This window comes from Pseudophryne corroboree, chromosome 4 (genome assembly GCF_028390025.1).
Source record: "Pseudophryne corroboree isolate aPseCor3 chromosome 4, aPseCor3.hap2, whole genome shotgun sequence".
NCBI lineage: Eukaryota > Metazoa > Chordata > Amphibia > Anura > Myobatrachidae > Pseudophryne > Pseudophryne corroboree.
Window position 1 is genome coordinate 65,414,806 of NC_086447.1, and position 5,253 is coordinate 65,420,058.

Below are 5,253 nucleotides of genomic sequence, written 5' to 3' on the forward strand. Positions count from 1 at the left end.
CGAAGCTGGAGAAGTGCGAATTTGAAGTTCAGCAAATCGCATTTCTAGGATATATTATCTCCCCAGAAGGTTTCCAAATGGAGGGTTCCAAGGTACAGGCAGTCCTGGATTGGGTGCAGCCCACTAGTTTGAAGGCGCTTCAGCGTTTCCTGGGCTTTGCGAATTTTTATAGACGATTTATCGCTGGATTTTCGTCTATAGTGGCGCCCTTGGTGGCACTCACTAAGAAAGGGGCGGATGTTGCTCACTGGTCTTGTGAGGCTAAAGCGGCTTTTGCCCCGTCTCAAAAGGGCATTTGTTTCGGCCAAGGTGCTGCGACACCCAGATCCAGAGCGTCCTTTTGTGGTGGAGGTGGATGCCTCTGAGATGGGTATTGGGGCAGTGCTTTCTCAGATGGGAGTGTCTGATAATCGCCTTCATCCCTGTGCTTACTTTTCCCGTAAATTTTCGCCTGCCGAGATGAATTATGACGTGGGTAACCGGGAATTGTTGGCTATTAAGGATGCACTCGAGGAGTGGAGACACTGGCTTGAGGGGGCTAAGTTTGTGGTCTCAATTCTCACTGACCATAAGAATCTGGCATATTTAGAGTCAGCGAAGCGTCTCAATGCCAGGCAGGCACGATGGGCTTTGTTTTTTGCGCGCTTTAATTTTTTGATAACATATCGCCCTGGGTCAAAAAACATCAAGGCTGATGCGCTCTCGCGGAGTTTTGCTCCAATCCAGGAGACCACCGAGGAGCCGTTGCCCATTGTTTCCCCATCATGTATTAAAGTGGGCATTACCCAGGACCTCTTATCATTAGTCCTTAGAGCACAGGAGCAGGCTCCTCCAGACCTTCCGGTAGGTCTTTTGTTTGTGCCTCCTAGGTTAAGACAGCGAGTGTTCCTGGAATTCCATGCCAAGAAGTCGGCAGGTCACCCGGGTATTGCCAGAACTCGGGAGTTGCTACCTAGGGCGGTGTGGTGGCCCTCGGTGGCTAAGGATGTGGATCAGTGGGTTCGGGCATGTGACATCTGTTCCCGAAATAAGACTCCTAGAGGGGTTCCTGTTGGCCCATTACATCCACTCTCTATCCCATCTAAGCCATGGACCCACATTTCAATGGATTTTGTGGTGGACTTACCCAAATCCTCGGGGATGACAGCCATCTGGGTTGTCGTTGACAGGTTTTCGAAGATGGCGCACTTCGTTCCACTGGTTGGGCTGCCATCGGCCAGACGCCTGTCTGAATTATTTATGCTGCATGTTGTGCGTCTCCACGGGTTGCCACTTGATGTGGTCTCTGACCGCGGATCCCAGTTTGTGGCCAAATTCTGGAGGGCATTTTGTTTCGATCTCCAGATTTCTGTCAGCTTGTCGTCAGGCTACCATCCGCAGTCTAATGGGCAGACTGAAAGGGTGAACCAGTCCTTGGAGCAGTTCCTCAGGTGTTATGTCTCCAAGTGTCAGACTGACTGGGTTACTCATCTGTCCATGGCGGAGTTTGCCTATAACAACGCGGCTCACTCTGCTACAGGGATCTCTCCCTTCCTTTGTGTGTATGGGCATCATCCTAAGGCCAATTCTTTTGACCCCCTGGACTCCACGCCTGGTGGTTCCTCTGTGGTTTCGGTCCTTAGAGGTATTTGGCGGAAAGTGAAGAAAGCCCTTGTGTCTGTGTCATTAGTGACCAAAAGGGTTTTTGATAAGCGGAAAAGACCCTGCAGCTTCAAATTAGGAGACTTCGTCTGGTTGTCTACCAAGAATTTGAAGTTGAGACAGCCATCTCATAAGTTAGGCCCCCGGTTCATCGGCCCTTATAAGATCACCAGGGTTATCAATCCGGTGGCATTTCAGTTAGATCTGCCCCGTTCTTTGGGTATCAATAAAACATTTCATTGTTCCCTTTTAAAACGGGCGATTAGTAATCCTTCTTCCAGTGGAAGACCTTCCCCTCTTCTGATACGTGGCCAGAGGGAGTTTGTTGTTGAAAGGATTCTTGACTCCAAGGTGGTTCGGGGTCGGCTGTCATTTTTGGTGCACTGGAAGGGGTATGGCCCGGAGGAGCGGTCGTGGGTGCGCAGTTGTGATCTTCATGCCCCCAGACTGATACGCTCTTTCTTCTCGCAGTTCCCCGATAAACCCGGTGGTAGGGGTTCTTTGACCCCTCGTCAGAGGGGGGGTACTGTTAGGGTCTCCTGCCCTGTGCTGCCACGTCGTCATGGCAATCGGGAGACAAGTGCTAGCGGAGTAACCTGAGCGCAGCTGATACTCCGGTTCAGGTCTTTTGCTGTGCAGTGGTTATAGGCTCTGTGCACGGCAGGGGATCCGGTGCTGGTTTTTGTGCTCACAGTCTGTGAGGTCTGAGTGGGGCGTGGACAGCACCTGCTTTATAAGGCCTCTTCTCAGGGTAAGCAGATGCTGCTGAATCTTTGTTGGTTAGTCAGTTCCTGAAAGTTAGCCACTACTGTGTAGCTTTGTATTTGTTTGTTGCTTACTGCAAATAGGCCTGGGGATTTGGTATTACACTCTGCCAATCCAGACCTAGCAGTAAGACTGGAGTCAGTCGTTTAGCTTGCTGGGGTTCTGTTACTACTCTGTTACTACTCTGTGAACTTAGCAAGTTTGCGGCTGTATTCTAAGACTTGCCTGTCTAATCCTGTCTCACTGTGCTAGGTGTCAGGGGTCAGTTTAGTGGCAGTAAGCTGAACCTGTGCACTGCAAGTGAGAATTAGGATTGAGGAGACTCTCCTTGTGTCTATCATTCCATCTCTGACCAAGGAGTTTACTGCCACACCAGATGGTAACCTTTTAGGGTTTTGCTGTTGCCCTTAGCAACAGCATTTCGGGTTCTCTACGTATTAAAACACAACATCTTGCTTTTCCCATCTGAGCATTTCTAATACAAGGGAGATACCCAGTTCCTTAGCCTCTGGGCTTCTCTGTTCACTTTGTGTGTATTTTGTTACCCTATCACCTTCTGTGTACGTTATGTCATATTCCCCAGTCTGTCTGTGAGTCCATTTGTTTTGCATAACAGTTCAAACACCAGTACATTCCTGCAGGCACTGGAGTGCATAACAGTTCTGACACCAGTACTTTCCTGCAGGCACTGGTGTGCATAACAGTATCTGGCCGAACAGAAGAAAATAACAGATAGTAATATTAGTCTCCTTTGGCTTGCTTCTTGACAAGTTGGCTTCCCAATAGGAAATGAGTCTCCTTAGCCTGTGTGTCTCCTGAAGTGGGGGAGCTATTGTGATGTCACAGTGGGTTAGTCACATGTCATGTGGTTACCGGCAGAGCAGAGTCATGCATGCTGAATGATAATCGGGTGCCTTATCTCTTATCTGAATGTAATTTCAATTAGTTCTGTTTATCTTGCCCTTTATGTAGACCCCCCCCCCCCCCCCCCCCCATTAATATGGGTGCATAGTTGACAACTATCTAATCACTATTACTATGATTATGTCACAATAAAAGTGAATATCTCTTGCTCAGTAATATATGTCAGCATAAAGGTCTTGCTGGGGGATTCAGGTTAAATACAGGAGAATGAAGGTCAGAGTTTGCCCATCAGAATCCTATTGTGTATTAGTCATACATGTACATGACCATGAATCCTGTGTTACCATGTCACTTAACTTATACTGTACAGGACTGTGGTGTATTCTCTACAGTGCGTTGCTGTTATTAATCTGGTACATACCATACATGCACTAGCAGTAAATAGTAAATTAATTTGACCATGTGCTCTCTAATGGTTAGCCAAGCCTCTGTGGCAGCTGACCACACCACTAAGCATGGGCCTCTACGGTCTAAAACACACTACCCGGCTTTTGCCAGCCGGGAAAAAGCCGGACGGCTTTTTCCCGTGCCGGCATTGTAGTTAGCAGTGTGAGGGCTAGGGTCCCTTCACACTGCACGGCCCCAGCCCGGCTGCCGGGTTGCAGCCGGGTCTTACCACTGGGAGGTCCGCTGGCCGCCGGGCCGTCTTTGCAGCCAGTGAACCGCGTGTGTGAAGGGGAGCTTTCACACACAACGGTTTTTTCTGAAGCCGTGTCTGATGCTGCACATGCGCACAGCATCACACACGGCTCAAAGCCGTCCTGTGTGACAGACACTGCCGGTTTCTCCTGGATGGCAAAAAGCCGGACAAAGTTTGTGGGAAAAACCGGTGTGTGTTACAGCCCTACCACTGCATTCCGCCGGTGGGCCTTTCATACCCCAGTCCGACACGGAACTGCAAACAAAGCGGATTGCAACAAAACTGAACTAAAACATACTTGTGTTGTAAAAGTATTCGTTGCAATACTAGACCTTAAAATTTCATCTACTAAAACTGATGCTCAAGGGCATACAAGGTTTTTAACAGTGGTAAAGAAAAAAAAACACCTTTAATACAGGTAAAGTTAATTTTTTTTATTGTATTTTGCTGCTAGGCTTCATCTCAGAGAGAATATGGACCTTACAGTTACCTATCACAATCATTTTTTTATTTTTCTTTCCGCAGTCATTCACTTTTTGAAAATTTTATAGCTGTAAGATTCAAACAATACTTTTAGAACTTGAAGAGCCAAAAATGACACAAGATGATCAAACAAAAATAAATGTTAAAAACATGACCACTTCCCTCTCGGCACAGTTAAACATGGTGCAAAATTGCCCCATAACCTAAGACATGTCTAGTTTCACGCCATTTTGCAAATGTCTATTTGTAACAATACAGTTTTGCTCTCAGCACTGATGTTTACACAAACAGCTAATCGACATCTGAATTGTGAAAGATGTTTTTACAAATGGCGGCAAGACCCTCAGAAGGCGCAAGTACATACTTAACATTGCAACATTTCTATATTGTCTTTTTCTATGGTACTGTTGTTTTCTATATGTATATTGGAGGATTGTATTCTTAATACATTTGATAAAATTAAATTGCTTAATGCCATCGCTCCTCTTCACCTAGTAGTTTCCTTTTACAATGTTCCACAGAGAAGCGGCAGGCATTTAGCAACTTATTGGTGCTAGGTCACATTTTTTGTTTTGTATACTAATTGCATTTCCAGATAGCCACACACATGTGGCAGTATCCCTTAAGAGGTTAAGTTTATGTTTGGAAGTCCTGTTAATTAATGTTATATACTTCCAAATATATGACCGTGTGACACGCTAGCAGAGTAAGGGCAATTGCGCGTCCTACAACCAACAAACATTATTTGTATAGGCGAGGCCATTAACTCATAATGAATGGATGTTTATTATCGTTTATGC